Source organism: Gorilla gorilla, chromosome 2 (genome assembly GCF_029281585.2).
Source record: "Gorilla gorilla gorilla isolate KB3781 chromosome 2, NHGRI_mGorGor1-v2.1_pri, whole genome shotgun sequence".
In the NCBI taxonomy this organism is placed as follows: Eukaryota; Metazoa; Chordata; class Mammalia; order Primates; family Hominidae; genus Gorilla; species Gorilla gorilla.
The window spans coordinates 53,516,789-53,536,746 of record NC_086017.1 but is presented as its reverse complement, the minus strand read 5'-3'; the positions used below and the strand labels follow the sequence as shown (position 1 = coordinate 53,536,746).

The following is a 19,958-nucleotide window of genomic DNA, read 5'->3' as shown; positions in this document are numbered from 1 at the left end:
AGTGAGGGCAAACTGGCTGAGTCATCTGATCTCTGGGCTGGCTACACTGCGATGACTTAAAATGTGAAATTCTTTGATGCCCCTTTCAAAAGATGAAGGCTAATTCCTCTCCCCTGGAATGTGGGCTGGACCTAGTGATGTGCTTCTAACAACTAGAACAACACAGAAATGATGGTGTGTGACTTTGGAGAGTAGGTGATTCCCAGGTATTACAGCTTCCTGCTTGCTCGCTCTCTCTCTCTGAGCCCTCCCTCTGCAGGAAGCCCATGCCGTGTCCTGAGGACGGGTGAGCAGCCTGGTGGAGAGATCTATCTGGTGAGGAACTGAAACTGCCTGCAGTCATGTGAGGGAGCCACCTTAGAGGCAGACCCTCCAGCCTGAGTCAAGCCTTCAGATGACTGCAGGTGACATCTTGACCACAACCTCAGGATCAATTCTGAGCCAGAACCACTCAGCTAAGCCACTCCCACATTCCTGTCAGAAACTGAGTGACATAATGACTCTGTGGTTTTTAGGCTGATATCTGGGAGCAATATATTCAACAGGAGTGGTACCTACCTTAAGTATTAATAATTGTTGAGAGTCACCTTTCTCACCCCTTCACTTGATGGCGCTGTTGTGCAACTGCAAACTCCTGTGGCAACGACTTGTCTCGCTGTACAGCAGGTGTGTAACTTCCTACCCAGTGAGTGCTGGGAATCAGGCCCTTGACCACCGTTTCACAAACCTCTAGCTGCTCTCTGGCTACTTGTGAGTTAAAGTATTTTTACCCTTTAAAAAATACTTACTAAACATTTCATTTTTCACAAATAGGTAGAAAAAAGATTTGTTACAATATCCCATCTATATCCCATTGAGCAGACTGAATAGCCAACATTATATGCATTTACTGCTTGATTCTGAAGACTAAAAATCCCAGTAAAATGACACATGCTTTAATAGGGGTAATTATAATACAAAATTTCCAATTTGTATTATTTTTATTAACACCATAAAAACATCTCAAAAAAGCTTCTCTTCTTAACTTTTTGTAAATTGTGATCAAGAGGATTAATATAAATTGCATAATTTCAACAAAAATATCTATTTCTTACTTGTGAAAATTATTCATCTCTTCAATTGTAATGCAAGTTCGAAGGTTATCCTTATAAATGAGCAGTTTATAGCCTGGTTAGTCAATGACCATTTATACATTTCTGTCTGGAGAAGGCAGATTTTCAGGAGGAATAATGTAGAGTTTAGGTTTTCACAAGATGATCTCATTAAGAATTTTTAACTTATAGTTCAATTAAACGACGTATCTCAATTTAATCTGCTTGTATTTGAAGATAAATATGCACATTTCCTTTATGCTTTATGAAGGAAACAATTTTTAAAACTTGATGGAATTCTGCTTTGGATATTTTTATGATTACTCATTCATTGCTGCCCATTATATTCTTATACTGTATTCAGAACAGGTAGTAAATCCCACTAGTTCTAAAAGGGAAAATGACAACTTTCTGATTTATCCTCCAACAATGGTTACTTTTTGCCTCATAAATTGTTTTCTTTAAGACAAAAGATAATAAGCAAGATTTGAGAGAGGTTCATGGATCAACTGGCTCAATCTGCTTAGTTCTGCAAAGTGGAGTTTCTGGGCATCATTCTTCATTTCTGTACACAAAGTGCTGTGAAGCTCAAGAAGAAACAGCTCTGCACAGGTACGATGTGCACTGCCCTACTGCTTCTTTATCTAGTAGGTGAAAAAAAAAATGCCCTGACGCTGTCTCTTGGGCTGTTTTATTTTTCTTCTAAATTTTGGTCCTAATTCTCCGTGATGCTATTGTTTTTAATTGGGGCGTTTGTTTGTTTGTTTGTTTGTTTTGAGATGGAGTCTCGCTCTGTTGCCCAGGCTGAAGTGCAGTGGTGCCATCTCGGCTCATTTGCGCCTCCGCTTCCCGGGTTCAAGTGATCCTCTTGCCTCAACCTCCCGAGTAGCTGAGATTACAGGCATGCGCCCCCAAGCCCAGCTAATTTTTGTATTTTTAGTAGAGACTGGGTTTCACCATGTTGGCCAGGCTGGTCTTGAACTCCTGACCTCAGGTGATCTGCCCACCTTGGCCTCCCAAAGTGCTGGAATTACAGGTGTGAGCCACCGCGCCTGGCTTTTTGTTTGTTTTTTTGAGACAGGGTCTCACTCTGTCACCCAGGCTGGAGTGCAGTGGTGCAAACACAGCTCACTTCAGCTTCCACCTCCCAGGCTCAATTGATCCTCCCACCACAGCCTTCCTGCTAGCGGGGACTGCAGGCATGCACCACCACGCCTGCCTGGCTAACTTTTATTTATTTATTTGTGGAGACAGAGTCTCATCATTTTGCCCAGGCTGGTTTTGAATTCCAGGGCTCAAGGATCCACCCGCCTTGGCCTCCCAAAGTGCTGGGATTATAGGCCTGAGCCACTGCACCAAGCTAAATGGGGCCTTTTTAGTGGTGACAGAGACCAGGTGTTTTTCAGTTTTTGAGATTCCCAATATATTTAAAAAATAAAGAAATATCAATTCAGGGTTATAACAAATTTAAATGCTAAATACTTTCAACATCCACATTTAACAAAGTACGTCTATTAAACACAAAAATATATGACAATGTATTGTACGAATTACAAGATAAAGGATTTGTGAGAAATATTAAATTCATTGTGTATAATTATTACTACTGTGGTCTGTTAATGAGACACAAGTTTAAAGTTGTTTTGAAGGATGTCTTCTTTCAATCCTCTCTGTATAGCTCTGTAACTACTTCTGTACCCTCAGAGATGGTGTTTCAACTTAAAACTTGAATGTGAAGTATGAGCCAAAAGACTCTCTCGGCCCTGAAATGACCTTTATAGCAGATGCTGCCAGAGGCCCCCTCTTATTCTCCCTGGACTCTCCACCTAACCTGATGTCAACTGCCAGTATGTGTGTCTCCTTACCTGAGGGCTATTCTGGTGGCAGGAGTCCTTGCTACTCACAGAAATGGCCACCAGAAGTGCCAGAAAAATTAACCTCCCTTGGCCAGCAGTCCTCAACCAGCTCCCTCACTGACCCTGATGTGCAGGTGTCTCCTATGCTGGTTGCTGGAGTCAACCACAGCAGCAGCCTTCTTGACAACATACCCTTCACTGGCTGCCTTCCTTTCCATCTCTCTTCTTCACTCCCCTACCTATGTCTCCTAGGCTCTCCCTTCAAATAAACAGCTTGCACTTGAATCTTTGTTTCAGGGTCTGCTTCCAGGGAAACGCACACTAGGACAACTCTGTTTTATGTTTATTTTTTTTTGTTTTGTTTTTTTACTTGTTTGTTAAGGATTCACCATATAAGGATTCACCATATAAGAATTCACCATATAAAAATGCTAACGTCTGACACACTGGACCACTCAAAGAGAAGATATCAGAGCTGGGCCGGGCATGGTGGCTACGCCTGTAATCCCAGCACTTTGGGAGGCCTAGGCGGGTGGATCATGAGGTCAGGCGATCGAGACCATCCTGGCCAACAAGGTGAAACCCTGTCTTTACTAAAATACAAAAAAATTAGCTGGGCATGGTGAGTGCGCGTCTGTAGTCCCAGCTACTTGGGAGGCTAAGGCAGGAGAATTACTTGAACCCAGGAGGCGGAGGTTGCAGTGAGCCAAGATCTCACCACTGCACTCCAGTCTGGTAAAAGAGCGAGACTCCGTCTCAGAAAAAAAAAAAAAAGATCAGAGCTTACCAGATTATACGAACTAAAGAAACCAAAACTATAATGTCAGATTAAGTCAAAGACCTTTAAAACATTACCATTGTCTGTTTCATCACATAGATAAAGGACTATATTTACTTTATAAAAGTCACAATTCATCTTCAGCCATGAACTTGTGTTTACTAGAGAATACTTGAATAGCAGTCAGTGTAACATCTATAGGTTGTATGGCCAGATGGAGGGATTTTTATTTAAGTCTAGGATACATGAACGAGGACTTGAAGTGTTGTTCATGGTGACCCAGAGTTCAGACGACTAGCATTTGACATCACAGAGGGTTCTGGTACTCAAATTTAGCTCTGAATGTTTTGCAGTCTGTGCTTGAAGAGATGGATTCCGGCAATGAGTGTCCTAAATGATGTGTAGGCTGTTACATGTTTGCTCAGTATCCTTGTTCTTTTGCATTAGGACCAAAGAAGATCATGCTGCTGCACATATTCCCAAGAAAGACATAACTGGCAGTAACATTGCATTTGAGGCCCTTTTGCATCAATGACCCCTCCCTCCCTCCTTTCCTCATCATCCTTCTGCCCCAGCTCCATGGACTTCTCCTTGTGTCCTTAGTCCACACCATGCTTTCCTGCCTCTATACATCTGCTCATGTCTTCCTTCTTCCTGGAATGCCTGAATATTCCACTTCCCACCTGCTGCCTAATTCACACATGCTACAGGACCACATCTCCTTTCATCAGACCAGCTCACATACCACATCTGCCATCAATCCTCTCACGAGACCCTCTAGCTTCAAGTAGTTTATCCCTCCTCTGATTGCCTGTGCTAATCATTCTTTATCTTATATTTATGTGTGTAGATGCCTTACTCCCCAACACAAGTGTGAGCTCAGTGAGGGCAAGGATCATGATATACCTATCCTTAAGTCTTCCAGGATGGTCACCAGATGGGAATAAATGAAGAAATGCAAGAATTCCGAAAGGCACTGGATGAAACTTAAGTGCTTCTTGTTTTAGATTTTGCACCTGCCTTAATATTAATTGCTTCTAGAGGGTGGAGATATGTGTAGGACAAGAATTTCAGGTAGGGGGAAGACATGAGTATACATACACATACCACCACCCCAACAATCTATATCATATGTAACATTTATATATAAGTAGTATATATATCCAGGACATTTAAAATAAGCTTGTTTACTCTGGGGAGAAAGACTGGGTGGTTGGGAGACAGGGAAAGACACCTACTTTTCACTGCCTACACTCTTAATAATCTTTTATTTTTATACTAAGTGCTTGTATTATACCTATCTTATTTTTTTAATTATTAAAAGACATGTAAAAAGGAAATCTAGCAATCGTTCTCTTACTAAGTTGTGTAACTCTGAAGTTCAGTTACCTGTGTAGGCTGTAGAGTATATTTCTGCTGGGAAAACTCATGAGTTGTGCTGGTGGCAAGGCTACTCCTAATTGTTGGGAGATAATTCTGCATGGGTCTTTTGTGTGTCTGCCCATCTTCTGAGTAAAGGCACTGACATCCTTTATTTCAAATTATTAAATATCTTTTGGAAGATGTTTGTGTAGCAAACGGTCTTGAAGATAGTGGCAGATTTTTTTTTTTTTTTTGCTGTCCATGATAAGAAAGATAATGTTTCCCTCAGGTTGAGCAGGTTTGCTAACAGTCCGTTGAAAAGACCAGGGTTAAAAGTCTGAGTTTTTTTTTTAGCTACGATGCAAATTTATTGATTGTGTAGAATCCACCCAGGCTCTTCCACATTGTTCCCATGGGACTTGAGGAGTAAGGAGAACTGACACAAATATGAAGCCCATGCTGACTGCTACACAACGAGTAATAATGTCCTTTGTCTCTGACCCAGGAGTCTTGTGTCTTCTGTCAACAACCATGAAACTGTGACAGGCTAACTTATTATTAGCTCATACATGTGGTAAAATTTCAACCCCTTTGTAGTTCTTGACACTCATGATGCAGACTCTGATAGTTAAAATATCTATATTAATCAAAATCTAAATTTAGAATGAACAGTTCTCCTCAGGTGAGTAATTTCATAGAGGAATTCTGTTACTTCAATGGCTTTATTCTAGGAATGTATTACATACACAGAAGACACAGAAAAGACCCATTAGCCATTTAGCCTCTTCCCTGCTAAGACAAGAAACTGAAATGGCACTGTGAGCCAAATAGTGTCTTTGATTATTTGGCAGATGTCAAATGGTCATTATGTTGCAGGTTTCCAGTAAAAACACAGTGGAAATAAAACAACATTTTCCCCAAGATATTCAAAATATGTATGTGGTATTTCATCTACTCTAACTTGTATTCAACACTACAGGAAGGATGGAAACAGTTTATATATTATATTGGTGCAAAAGTTATTGTTGTTTTTACCATTACTCTCAATGGCAAAAACCGCAATAACTTTTGCACCAAACTAATATTTCTTTCCAGGGGGACGAGATAGGTCTTTTAATACATGAAAATAAATTTACGTTTTTTATTTCAAAATGGAAAACATCAAAAATGTCTTCAGCAAAAATGTAAAGTTCTTTTTCTCTTCATTTTATTTCTACTTGATATGTTGAGGCATTTTAAACGTGATGCGAAATACCTGACTATAATTGATTTGATCTAAAGGTTGCTGTTATATTTAAATAGAATTTTTTATAATCAGAATATTAATTCTATTTACCACCACTGCTCTTTGTATAGACTTTTTATTCATTGCCTACTAGAAGCTAAATGTTCACATCTAAACTATTTTCATTATGTCATATCTGCCTTATGAAGGCTGTCCAAACATGAAAAATCAAATCGTGAATTACCTCCATTAAAATCTGAGTCATGTTGGGAAGAGTTTAGGATGGCAGTCAAGTCTATTATAGAAACTGTGTAGTGCTGCATGGAGATGCTGGAATATATTTAGGGCAGCAAAACATGTCCAATGCATCAGTCACAGTCCTGGCAGGAAACAGATGGCATACTCCAATTTGGTAATTTGAGTGGAGTTTTAAAAAGAGACTATTCACAAATGTGTGAGCAAAGTTTAGGGAAACCATGAGGGATGGTGGTGCACCCTGAAGCTAGTAATAATTGAATCATTACCATTCTAGGCCTGAAGGGCAAGGAGCGGAAGCAGTTACTCCACTATATGGAAAGGGCTGCCTGACTGGAGCTATGGCCTTCCACTGAGGGACATGGCCAACTTGCCATGACTCAGCACAGAGGTAGCCAAGGAACAAATACTTTGACCTCACTCTCTTACCTCTCTCTAGTCTCCTGCCAGTGCTCCTATTAACTGAACCCAATCAGGAACCAGAAGACAAGGAAGCCTACTGACACATCCATAGAGGCCAGCCTCCTAGGGCACAGAGGAGGGTGGAGAAGGGTAGAGGGTAGATGTGGACAAACAGAAAATAACCAGCACCGTCAATTTAATTCAAAACAATTTTCTTAAGCACTGAACTCTGTATCATATTCTGAAGGAGATAATTACAATTATGTAACTTACTTTCTTTTTATTTTTTTTGAGACAGAGTCTCACTCTGTCACCGAGGCTGCACTGCAGTGGCATCGTGTCAGCTCACTGCAACCTCTGTCTCCTGGGTTCAAGCAATTCTCCTGCCTCAGCCTCCCAAGTAGCTGGGATTATAGGCGCCCACCACCACGCTCTATATTTTTAGTAGAGACGGGGTTTCACCATGTTGGCCAGTCTGGTCTTGAACTCCTGACCTCAGGTGATCCACCCGCCTTGGCCTCCCAAAGTGCTGGGATTACAGGTGTGAGCCACTGTACCCAGCCTGTAACTTTCTTTTTTTTTTCTTTTCTTTCTTCTTCTTTTTTTTTATAAGCACTTTCTTTTGCCATAGAAAATAATGGGTTCTCTACATTCATTGAGGTAAGTTGGGTGTGTTAGTAGAATCATGGAATTTCCAAGCTGAAGGGGACCCAGAGGTTATCTAGTGGGTCCCTCTCGTACAATGAGAATATTTTTAAACAAATCTTAGAAAGAAAAAAAAAGCACTATGTTTATGCCAAGTCTGAAGACCTTTTAATAGCTGGAACACCTAACTTGGCTTTTGCTAATAGTAAAACCCTAATTTATAGAAAATCAGTTGGCAACTCTGGTTTGAGAAGGGTGGATACTATAAGCATTCCTCCTTTCTCTTAGAAACCACTCAGCAGTAATAAGGCCAACTGAGGAACAGAAATGAAAACCCCACCTTTGCAAAACAAGGAGATATCTCAAACTCAAAACCACACAAAATGTGGGAGTGGTATCAAGGCAGTGAGGGTTAGTAGAAAAGCTAGCAGAAAGGGTTGCAGATCTCAAATGAGGCTGGTGCACACTACAAATTAAAGGGCTTGTGGGAGAAGGTCACCAAGCCAGATCCTAACCAGAAGAGCAACATGTGGAGGACAGAGCTGGATGAAAATGCAGACAATTCATTTATTTGCAGGAAGCAGTCTGCCAGTAAACATGGAGAGAAGACCGCACTGACAGCAGCCTTCCAGCTGCCTAGTTTTTGGCTTGGGAGAAGTAAAGACTAAAACAATTCACTCACTCAGTCTTGAACCATCAGTCAAACTCCTTCCAGCCAGGAAACTGGGCTCTACTAACATATACCTCTTGCAGGTAGCTCACGTGAGGGAAAGTGAGACAACCGATCAAACGTGAGCTGGTAGCACTTCAAAAAGAAGTGAAAGGGGAAAAAAAAGGCATCAAAGAAATAAAGAAAAAACTGGAAGCAGTCCATGAAAGAACAGACACTAAAGAACACTCAGCAAGAGATGTGAAGAGCAGGAACAAAAACAATGTGCAAAATAGAGTTTAAAAGAATTAGACAGAATAAGTTACAATTTTAAATATGGAGGTCACAATAGGATTCATTGAGAAAATAACGTTTTGAGCAAAGTCTTAGGGAAATGAATGAGTTACTTGTGCTCTGGGGGGACAGTATTCCAGGCAGAGGTAACAACCACTGCCAAGGCTCCAAAGCAGGGGCACCTGGGTGCATTTGAGGGGCAGCAATGTTACTTGGGGCATATATACTCATAGGAGTTTATGTCATTGTGAAGTCTGCACCTTAACATTCTAAACTCCCCTTCTCTGTTTTGTTTAATAGGTTTTTTTTTCCTCTGAATTTAACTTTATCAGAATCTTGGCTTTATTGGTGTTTATATTTGCCTGGTGTGTCTTTGCCCATCTTTTATTTTAAAACTTTTTGAATCAATTTGTTTTAGGTGTGTCTCTCACATAGAGTACAGAGCTGAGTTTTAATTCATCCAGTTTCAATATCTTTATTCACAAATGATTTTAGTATTTAGATTTTAGTTTTAGTATTTAGATTTTAGATTTATAGTAATTGATAGGACAAATATGTTTATCCTAGTGCTGTCATTTTATTTTTTCAGTTCTTATCTTACTTGACCTAGCATCAACATATGGCACAACTCCTCTTTAATTCAGATTGTTTGTTTGCTTCTGAGACACTGCCCTTCCCCATTCTCTGGGTTTACTTGCATCTCATTGGCCAGTCTTTCCCAAGTTCCTTTGCTATTTTCTCTTCTCTCAACTTCTTACTATTGGAGTTAATGATTGAGGCTCTGTCCTTGGACCTCTTCCCTTCTATAACTGCACTCACAACTCTGGTGAGTTCATCCAGTCTCATAGCATCAAATATCATTTTCTGTTGATAACTTGCAAATTCTTATCTCTAGCTTTGGCATCTCTCCTGAATTCCAGAGGCCTATTTACTGACTCAGATTTCCAAAAGGCATCTCAAACCCAAGAATATCCATCACAGGGCTCCTGAATTTCTCCCAAATCTGATTTTCCTATAGTTTTCCCTACCTCAGTTATCAGTTGACTCCTCTTTCTCTCATACTTTACATCTCATATGTCATCAATTCCTGAAACTTCTACCTTCAAAATATTTCTAAAATCCAACTACTTCTCATCAGTTCCACTGCTACCACCCTGGTACAATCAATCCATCTCTTGTCTCAAAGATTGCAACAGCCAGCTTCCATCCTTGTGTCTCTGCTGTGTATCTCAACACAGAAGCCTGAGTGATTCTGTTAAGATTTAAGTCTGAATAACGTCTCTCATCTGCTCAGAATTCCCCAGTGACTCCTCATTTCTCTTAGAATAAAGGCTAAATAAGGAAACCTATTAACAAAACTCACAATTACTAAGAAAAACAAATCACATGACTATCTTCATAGATGATGAAAAGGCATATAATAAAATCCAGCATTCATCCTAATAGGTAAAGAATTTCAACAAAATAAGAATTGATCAATTCTTACTTAATGATAAAATATGTTTATCTCAAATCCAAAGTCAATCTCCTCCTTATCGGGGAACCTGCCCAGATAGTCACGTAGGTTCTTTTCTATTTTCCCTAAGCATTGGCTGGTTTGAGAAATAAAGGGACAGAGTACAAAAGAGAGAAATTTTAAAGCTGGGCATCTGGGGGAGACATCACATGTTGGTAGGTTCCGTGATGCCCCACAAGCCGCAAAACCAGCAAGTTTTTATTAGGGACTTTCAAAAGGGGAGGGAGTGTGTGAATAGGTGTGGGTCACAGAGATCACGTACTTCACAAGGTAATAGAATATCACAAGGCAAATGGAGGCAGGGCGAGATCACAGGACCACAGGACCGGGGAGAAATTAAAATTGCTAATGAAGTTTCGGGCACCATTGTCATTGATAACATCTTATCAGGAGACAGGGTTTTGAGAGGAACCGGTCTGACCAAAATTTATTAGGTGGGAATTTCCTCTTCCAAATGAGCCTGGGAGCGCTATGGGAGACTGGGGTCTATTTCACCCCTACAGCCTTGACCATAGAAGATGGCCACACCTGGGGGGCCATCTATAGACCTACCCCTAAGTGCATATTCTCTTTCCCAGGGATGTTCCTTGCTGAGAAAAAGAATTCAGGGATATTTCTTCCATTTGCTTTTGAAAGAAGAGAAATATGTCTCTGTTCCGCCCAGCTCACCAGCAGTCAGAGTTTAAGGTTATCTCTCTTGTTTCCTAAACATTGCTGTTATCCTGTTCTTTTTTCAAGGTGCCCAGATTTCATATTGTTTAAACACATATGCTCTACAATTTGTGCAGTTAAGGCAATTATCACAGGGTCCTGAGGCGACATACATCCTCCTCGGCTGACAGGATTAAGAGATTAAAGTAAAGACAGGCATAGGAAATCACAAGGGTATTGACTGGGGAAGTGATAAGTGTCCATGAAATCTTCACAATTTATGTTTAGAGATTGCAGTAAAGACAGGCGTAAGAAATTATAAAAGTATTAATTTGGGGAACTAATAAATGTCCATGAAATCTTCACAATCCACGTTCTTCTGCCATGGCTTCAGTCGGTCCCTCCGTTTGGGGTCCCTGACTTCCCGCAACACCTCTTTGCTGAGTAAACACCAAAAACATATTCTTAATACCAGAAACAAGACAAGAAAGGAGGAAAAATAATTATTATCTTTATATTATATGACTGTAAACTTGGAAATCCTAAAAGAACCAACTACTATGCATGCCTGTAGTCCCAGCTACTCAGGAGGCTGAGGCAGGAGAATCGCCTGTATCTGGGAGACAGAGATTTTGGTAAGCCTAGATAGTGCCACTGCACTCCAGCCTGGTGACAGAGCAACACTCTGTCACATAAATAAACAAACAAACAAAAAACCCGACTACTATAAACTATGAGATTTTATTCTGAGTATAATATTAATATACCGAAATTAATGATATATATATATATGCAGCAAATAATCAGAAGATATAATGGAAGAAACAACAGTTTCTTTAGCAATTAGAAAGATAAATTGCCTAGAAATAAACTCTATAAGAAACGAGCAAGATTTATGTAAAGAGGTATTAGAGGTTGGAGTCCTAAAAACAACATCAGGCTCTCCAGTTAGATGCACTATCTTGGTATCAGGCAGGTGGAGGTTAGGAAACCATCCTCCTGTGGCTTTGGACACCTCCCCTGAATAGGAAGGTTGTGGCTTCTTTGTCACAAGTTTCAGTCCTTATTCTTCAGCTTCCTTGGTGTTAAGAAGCAGTAGTGACTGTGGCAGCTTCTTGATCAAACTCAGAAATCCCTAGATCACAGATTAAGGTGTCCACATTCAGGCCATGGCCTTGGTGCCAGGCCTAGCCTGGCTCCAGTGGCCTTAGACCCAGCAGCTTCCTTGGTAGACCGGCCCAGTAGAGTTGTTCGCTCCAAGATGTCCAGCCCAGAGCTGTTTCTCCAGGCCTTCCACCGATTTGGTAAGAACTTAGTTCTCTTTATTAAATATCTTCCTGTGTAAAATACACACAGTGATTTCTGTTTTCTGTACTGAAATTTGACTGACAAGTTTGGTATTGGAAGTGGTTGCAGAAATCAGACCCAGAAACTGGGAATCTGGTACTGGCTGGGTTTGAAGACAATGGTGGATGGTGGCCTTGTCACTTAGTGGAAAATGGGATGCTATGAATCTAAGCATACAGAAGAAAAATTATGTAAATTATCACCTTGGATGAACAGTGAAAGTACATGGTCACCTTGGATGAACAATTTACTGACAGTGAGTCTTCAGTGGCTGCTATTGTAGATGGTTATGAAGGGAATGAGAAATACAGGAACTGCTGGGTGGGTGGGTGGGTTGACTTTTCTGATTGTATTGTAGAGTTTAAAGAGAGAGAATGAAGTATTATGAAGATTCAAAAATTAAAATCTTATGATTCTGGTACAGAGATAAACCAACAGATTAATAAGACAGAATAGAAAGTTCATAAATAGGGAAGGAAATTTAGTATATGATAATGGTGGCATTTAAAATCAGTAGGGGAAATACAGATTATTAATGAAATGGGGTTGGAAAAATGTGTAGCTGTCAAGATATAAAGTTGGATCCACTCCATTTACCTCAAATCAAAATAAATTCCTGATTGGTCAAATTTTAAAAGTAAAGAACATGGCTGGGCGTGGTGGCTCATGCCTGTAATCCCAGCACTTTGGGAGGCCAAGGTGGGCAGATCACTTGAGGTCAGGAGTTCAAAACCAGCCTGGCCAACATGGTGAAACACGGTCTCTACTAAAAAAATACAAAAATTAGCCGGGTGTGGTGGCACATGCCTGTAATCCCAGCTACTCGGGAGGCTGAGGCATGCATGAGAATTGCTTGAACCTGGGAGGCAGAGGTTGCAGTGAGCCAGGAGTACATCACTGTACTCCAGCCTGGGTGATACAGTGAGACTCAGTCTCAAAAAAAAAAAAAAAAAAAGTGAAGAACATAACATCATGAGATGTAAACAAGAAACCATGGAAGAATTTAAAAAGTAATTGGGCCAGGCTCATGCCTGTAATCCCAGCCCTTTGAGAGGCCGAGGTAGGTGGGTCACTTGAGGTCAAGAGTTCGAGACCAGCCTGACCAACATGGTGAAACCCTGTCTCTAATAAAGATACAAAAATTAGTTGGTTGTGGTGGCTTATGCCTGTAGTCCCAGCTTCTTGGGAGGCGGAGGCAGGAGAAGCATTTGAACCCGTGAGGCAGAAGTTGCAGTGAGCCTAGATCATGCCACTGCACTCTAGCCTGGGGAACAGAGCTAGACCCGTTAAAAAAAAAAAAAAGTAATTGAAGAGAGAGAGAGGTGGAGGTCTTTCTAAGTACGATGCAACCCAGAAGTAGTAAGTAGTAAAAGAAAAGCCTGGTAAAATTGACCAGTTAGAAATAGAAGTTTTCACGGCCAATAAACAAAAACAAAAACAAAGTAGCATAAGGTAAATCAAAGGACGTGACAAACTGAGAAAAAGTTTTGACATTCATATCTAAGAAAAAGGACTATTCTATTATATAAAGAGTTTCTATACATAGTAGAAAATTAGACAATACAAATAAATAGATAATTCACAGAAAATGAAAGACAAATGTCTCTTTAACCTGAGAAGATGCTCTCGAACTCACTCTTCATAAGAAAAATACGACTTAAAATGTTTTTTCATCTATTAGATTGATGAGTTCCATTTCTGACCAAAATAGAGTAAGTCCACTGCTGCCCATGTCTGCTACTGACTGATCACTACTAAAACCTCTAGATAAAATATAAAGAACAACTACCCAAGGACTCTGAAAAGTAAATAATAGCAGGTGGATCATGAATGCAAGGAACTCAAAGCCTGAAGAAAGACAGATAGAGTAGTAGTGAGATTCTTGTTTTTATTTTTTTCTCCTCTACCTCTTGGCTTTGATCTGAGGACAGATGAATTGGGAATTGTCAACCAGACACTATCAGCAAAATGTCCGAGAGAAGCCGGACCATGTAGCCACAGGACCAGGAAAAAAGGCTGCTGCAAGCTAGAGAAAGTGGTGGAAACTGCTGATTCCTTTTTTCTCTCCCTCCTTTTCCCTGAAGCCATTCCCAGTCTGGGAGCTGCCCTGCAGTGGTATGGTGACACAGTCACATGAGAGAAAACCTGTCCTTCTGGACAGAGGAGTTGGGAAAAGGGACTCTTGGAAGCCAGAGAGAACATGGAGGAAATACCCAAAAAGAGACAAGTGGAGAAAGGAATCCCTAATTCTGTGTAATTGTTTGACATGCAGTCATAGGTAATTGATACAGTAGTTCTCCTTAGCCACAGTTTCTCTTTCCATGGTTTCAATTACCTTCAGTCAACTGAGGTCAGAAAACATTACATGGAAAATTCCAGAAATAAACATTGCATAAGTTTTAAATTGTGTGCCATTCTGAGTATTGTGATGAAATCTCTGCCTGTCCTACTCCATCCCTCCTGCGATGTGAATCATCTCTTTGTCCGGTGTGTCCATACTGTAGGTCCTTGTATTAGTCCATTCTCATATTGCTATAAAGAAATAACTGAGACTGGGTAATTTATAAAGCAAAGAGGTTTAATTGGCTCTGGTTTTTCAGGCTGTACAGGAAGCATGATGCTGGCATCTGCTTGGCTTCTGGGAAGGCCTCAGGAAACTTAAAATCATGGCAGACAGCAAAGGGGGAGCAGGCATATCACATGGTGAGAGCAGGAGCAACAGAGAGAGCAAGATGCCACACACTTTTAAACAGCCAGATCTTGTGAAACGTCTCTCACTATTTCGAGGACAGCACCAAGAGGATGGTGCTAAACCATTCATGAGAAATCTACCCCCATGATCCAATCACCTTGCACCAGGCCCCACCCCCAATACTGGAGATTACAATTCAGCATGAGATTTAAGTGAGGACACAGATCCAAACTATATCAATGCTACATACCTTTTGGTCACTTAGCAGCCATCTAGGCTATCAGGTCGAAAAAACATAATATATAGAGGGTTCAGTACTATCTGTGGTTTCAGGTATCCAGTGGGGGTATTGAAATGTGGCTAAGGGGGACTACTATATAGGGATCTATGTCATTAACTCAGGTTTGCCATTTATGCTGTCCAACAATTTGCTATACTTAACAGAAAGTTTTAATTTGTTAATTGTGGAGATGAAATAAGATTATCCAAGAGAAAACGACTTTTATATTTCCATTCATTTTTCTTCCTAATTCCTCCAGCCACATAAATATAAGAAAATGAAATTATATGGAGGATGGCCATGAGTTCTAGAATGAGAAGATAGGAAGAGTACAATTTAAAAACAAAAGTCTAAGGAGTAATTCATATCTAAACTTATTGAAGTTCGTAAATAATTTGTCCTGATTTTCAGAAGAAAGAGAGAACTTCTGAACATAACCACACAGGACCTACAAAAAGATAGCTGCACAAAAACTGGTTAATAATGTTGTGAGCTGCCATGATAGCATCAGAGGACTAGAAAGAATGACAAACTGCTCCTACCAAGTAACGAGTCTTCTGCTCCTTTCTTTTAGTTTCCCTGCCTCCTGCCTGGAACCTGGAAGACCCAGAGAAGGGTGGGGAGTAAAGAACAGACCAGCCTTCTCCCCACTGCAGTTTGCTGAGGCATTGATCTGGCCAAAGCTGGATGTATGGAGGCAGAAAGTGTTCATTCATTTTTTAAATATTTCATTTCAGAATTATTGCTTGTCTGCTATGGACCTAACACTGTTCTAAACATTGGGGCTGGTAATCCTCCATTATCTGTGGGAGATACATTCCAAGATCCACAGTGGATGCTTGAAACTGAGGATAGTATAAAACTCAATGTATACTATGTTTTTTCCTACACATACATAAATACTATGATAAAGTTTCATTTATAAATTAGGTACAGTAAGGGATTAACAACAATGAATAATAATAAAATAGAATAATTATAAAAATAGACTGTAATAAAAGGTGAATATGGTCTCTCTCTCTCTCTCTCCAAATATTGTTCTGGCCTCACCTATTTTCAGACTGTGGTAGACCCTGGGTAACTAAAAACACTTAAAGCTGGCAGGGCGCGGTGGCTCACGCCTGTAATCCCAGCACTTTGGGAAACCGAGGCAGGCGGATCACCTGAGGTCAGGAGTTCTAGACCAGCCTGGCCAACATAGCGAAACCCTGTCTCTACAAAAAATACAAAAATTAGCTGGGCGTGGTGGTGCGCGCCTGTAATCCCAGCTACTCAGGAGGCTGAGGCAGGAGAATCGCTTGAACCCGGGAGGCGGAGGTTGCACTGAGCCGAGACTGCGCCACTGCACTCCAGTCTGGGTGACATTGCGAGGCTCTATCTCAAAACAACAACAACAAAAAGTCAAAAAGTGTTGTGGACAGAAGAAATAGGAGAGCAGGTAAGGAAATGGTGGGGTGAGGAGCAGATGAGAACAGGTATTAAGTAGGATGGTCAGAAAGGGCCTCAGGGAGAAAATGAGAGCCCAGCAAATACTGAGGGAGGTGAGGAAGTGAGCCAAGCAGCCAACCGAGGAAAGAGCTTTCTGGGCAGAGGGAATGGCTGGGGCAAAGACCCTGAGCCTGGAGGTGGAAAGGTGTCTGGCGATTTCTAGGAGGAGCAAGGGTTTTGGGATTTGGCTGTGGTTGGATGTTAGGTTTTAATTATAAAAGGATCTGCGTTTTTCACAACTTGAAAGTGAGCTACAGTTAAAATGAGACTTGTTCTTATACCTGAAAGTGACCGGAAAATTAGGTTCTGGTCTTTAAGAGATGGAAGAGGGAAATGTGAAGGGGCGTATTCCTTTCCCCTGCCCCGACCGCTCGCGGTTGGAGAGCCCAGCCACATGCCGCCCCGGCTCGGAGTGACAGCCCAACCAGGCCTCTGCCTTCTCGGCCGCGCCTCTCCCGCTGCCGTCCGGATTTCGATGGGTGGTACAGTACGTTAGGCACGCCCCTCCCTTTCTCCCGGCCTGGGCTCCTGTTCCAGGCGACAGCCCAATGAGGGCTGCCTTTTTTTCTTCGGACCAGTTCCAGTCTAGGTTCTCGTCCACTACGATCGCCCAGTGAGGCCCCACCCCTCCCACCGCGGTTCCGCCCCTCCCGGAGCTACCGCCCTGTGAGGCCCCGCCTCTCCCGCCGCGGCCCCGCCCCCTCCTGCGTGTGACCACATCTAGGCCCCGCAGCGTCCGCCACGCCCAGCGCTCGGCGGCGCCCGCCCCAGTGGCCTGGCCCGCCCCCCGCACCGAGCACTCTTTCGCCCGGCCTCCGGTTCTCGCCGGCTCTCGGACCCGCCTCCGAAGACGTGGAGCGCTGCGGCGGCTGGTGAGTCGGGGAGGGCACCTCGGACCCCCCAGCTGTCCGCAGCAGAGCCCGGCCCCTTGCAGCCACAGAGCCCCGGCCGCTGCAGGCTCCAGGAGCTCCGCCTGGTCGCCGCCCTGCGTTCCCGGGCCGCCTCCCGGTGCCAGCACCCCTGGGGATGGGAAGTGGGACCAGGATGGGCGCGGGGGCTGTGGGGGCAGGGACGAGTGAAGGTGTTGCGGGGAGCGGCGGTCGCAGGGGAGGGGAGAGGTTTGTGGAGGGGATTATGGGTCTGGGGCGAGGGTTTGAGTCCTGAGAGAAAGGCGGTGAGGCGGAAATTTGGGGCTGGTGAAGTCAGGATGGAGGATGTTGGGGGCCTCAGAGCTTTGGGGAAGGAGGCAGTGAGTGGGGTGGTCGGCGGAGCGGAGTGAAGGGTGGTTTTTAGAAGGGTCAGCTCGCGGGTCCCGGGGTTCTTGCTTCCCGGGCAGTCCGGGGATCAGGGCGGACTAGGCTGTCTCCAGGCTGGTTTGGCCGGAGCGGGCTTGCAGGATAATGCTCACATCGAGGTAACTGGGTTTCCAGGCTTTTGACTGGGACATACTGTACAGTTTAAATAATAGATACCTGTCTGGCTAGTGCCTGGGACACCTGAGAAACGTGGATGGAATGGGGTTCTCCCCTATAGGCAGCGTCTGATTTTGTGGGTGCCTTCACAGCACCAGCATTGGTGTGCGCTGCCTTCTGTAAAACCTTATATTCCAGCAGGACGGTGTATGGAGATCCCAGACTTAAAAAGTGCAGCTGAAGTTTATTCAGACTCAAGACACAGTTGTATCATATTGCCTTAAATCCTGCGGAGTTTAAATCTAATCCTGTGGGGTTTAAAGCGGTTAAATCCACTTTGTAGTGTCTACTTTTAATTTAAAGTCATACAAATCTAGAGGACTAGATGTTTTCTAAGGGCCCATTCTGCATGATAAACAGTTTAAAATTCGCTATGGAAAGTAAATCATCTGTTCTGAACAGCTGTTGCTGAAAGAATCGTAGAGTTGCAGATGAATGAAATTTGAAAGATCTAAAATAATGGAAGGGCATAGAAAAGTCTTGATAAAATGAAGTGTGTATATGCACTTAAACCCACTGAAACTTTTTTCTTTTTGTTTTTTTTTGAGACGGAGTCTTGCTCTGTCGCCCAGGCTGGAGTGCAGTGGCACAATATCTGCTCACTGCAACCTCCGCCTCTCGGGTTCAAGCGATTCTCCCGAGTAGCTGGGATTATAGGCGCCTGCCACCACGCCCGGCTAATTTTTGTGTTTTTAGTAGAGATGGGGTTCCACCATGTTGGCCAGGCTGGTCTTGAACTCCTGACCTCAGGTAATCCTCCCACCTCGGCCTCCCAAAGTGCTGGGATTACAGACGTGAGCCACTGTGCTGGCCAACTTTTTTCATTATAGACAACTTGGAAGACAGAGAAAATTATAAGGATGAAAATTAAAATCTGTAGTTTTGCCACATGTAATAACATTTTGATGCATTTCTTCCTAATTTTTGTATTTTTGTGTATATGAATGTACACAAAATTAGGGTAGTATTGTTACCTAATTGGGGTAATATTGTTATATTACTTCATACTTTTGCTTTTTCTTTCCACCTTACATTTTCTCACTTAGCATTTTTGTGGATCAAAGTCTTCTTAAACATCTTTGAAAATGCTTGTATAATCATTCATCATGTGGATTCATTCTTTTTTTAAATATTAGAGTTTTAGTTATGTGCCTAGTACTGTGCTTGGAGGTGAAAAATCAGTGTTCCTCAAATGGATATATTTGTCATGGCTTGCATGAGAGCTGTACTAAGCCTATTTCTCATCTGTCAGTTAAATTGTCTCTAGCCTTCTGTTTTTATAAGCAATAAACCTTTGTTTTAATGTTTAAAAGCTCACAATAAATCTCATGTCATATGTGAATCAAAAACTGTTATTTTTAATGTGTATGAGTTTTTGTGTGTATGTGTTAGGAAATTACGGAATTTTGGGTGGAAGAGGATTTTTTTTTTTTTTTTTTTTTTTGGACAAGGTCTCACTCTGTTGCCCAAACTGCAGTGCGTGCAGTGGTGCAGTCACAGCTCACTGCAGCCTTGACCTCTGGGGTCAGGTGATCCTCCCATCTCAGCCTCCTGGGTAGCTGGGACTACAGGCGAGAGCTTCACCGTATCCAGCTAATTTTTTTTTTTTTTTTTGTATTTATTGTAGAGACAGGGTTTCGCCATGTTGCCCAGGCTGGTCTTGAACTCCTGAGCTCAATAGATCCACCCGCCATGGACTCCCAAAGTGCTGGGATTACAGGCCTCAGCTACTGTGCCCAGCCCCTGGAAGAGGCTCTTTTTAAAAAGTTTCTTGTTTTGAAATAATTTTAGATTTACAAAAAGTTGCAAAAATAGTACAAATTTCCTTATGCCCTTCACCTAGCTTCCCCAGATGTGAACATCTTAGATGACGATGGTGCAATTGTTGAAACCAGGAAATTGACATTGATACAATTCTATTAGTGTAATCTACAGGCTTTATTCAAATTTCACTA

At 42.2% G+C, this 19,958-nt stretch overlaps 1 protein-coding gene and 1 long non-coding RNA gene across 3 annotated transcripts in view; both read left to right on the top strand.

Annotated features, from left to right (window-relative positions):
* The window catches only part of LOC129532338 (uncharacterized), a 52,688-nt gene extending 49,461 nt beyond the window's left edge, over positions 1-3,227 (top strand). Inside the window, exons 3-4 of the long non-coding RNA XR_010132801.1 lie at positions 246-1,703; positions 2,796-3,227. This is a non-coding gene — a long non-coding RNA (uncharacterized lncRNA). The remainder of the gene's footprint in view (positions 1-245; positions 1,704-2,795) is intronic.
* Positions 3,228-16,999: 13,772 nt separating this feature from the next.
* ANO10 (anoctamin 10) overlaps positions 17,000-19,958 on the top strand; it is a 254,858-nt gene continuing 251,899 nt past the window's right edge. For both annotated transcript variants that reach the window (XM_019023785.3, XM_019023786.3), the window contains exon 1: positions 17,000-17,403. The gene's annotated coding sequence lies outside the window, so the exon portion shown is untranslated. The remainder of the gene's footprint in view (positions 17,404-19,958) is intronic.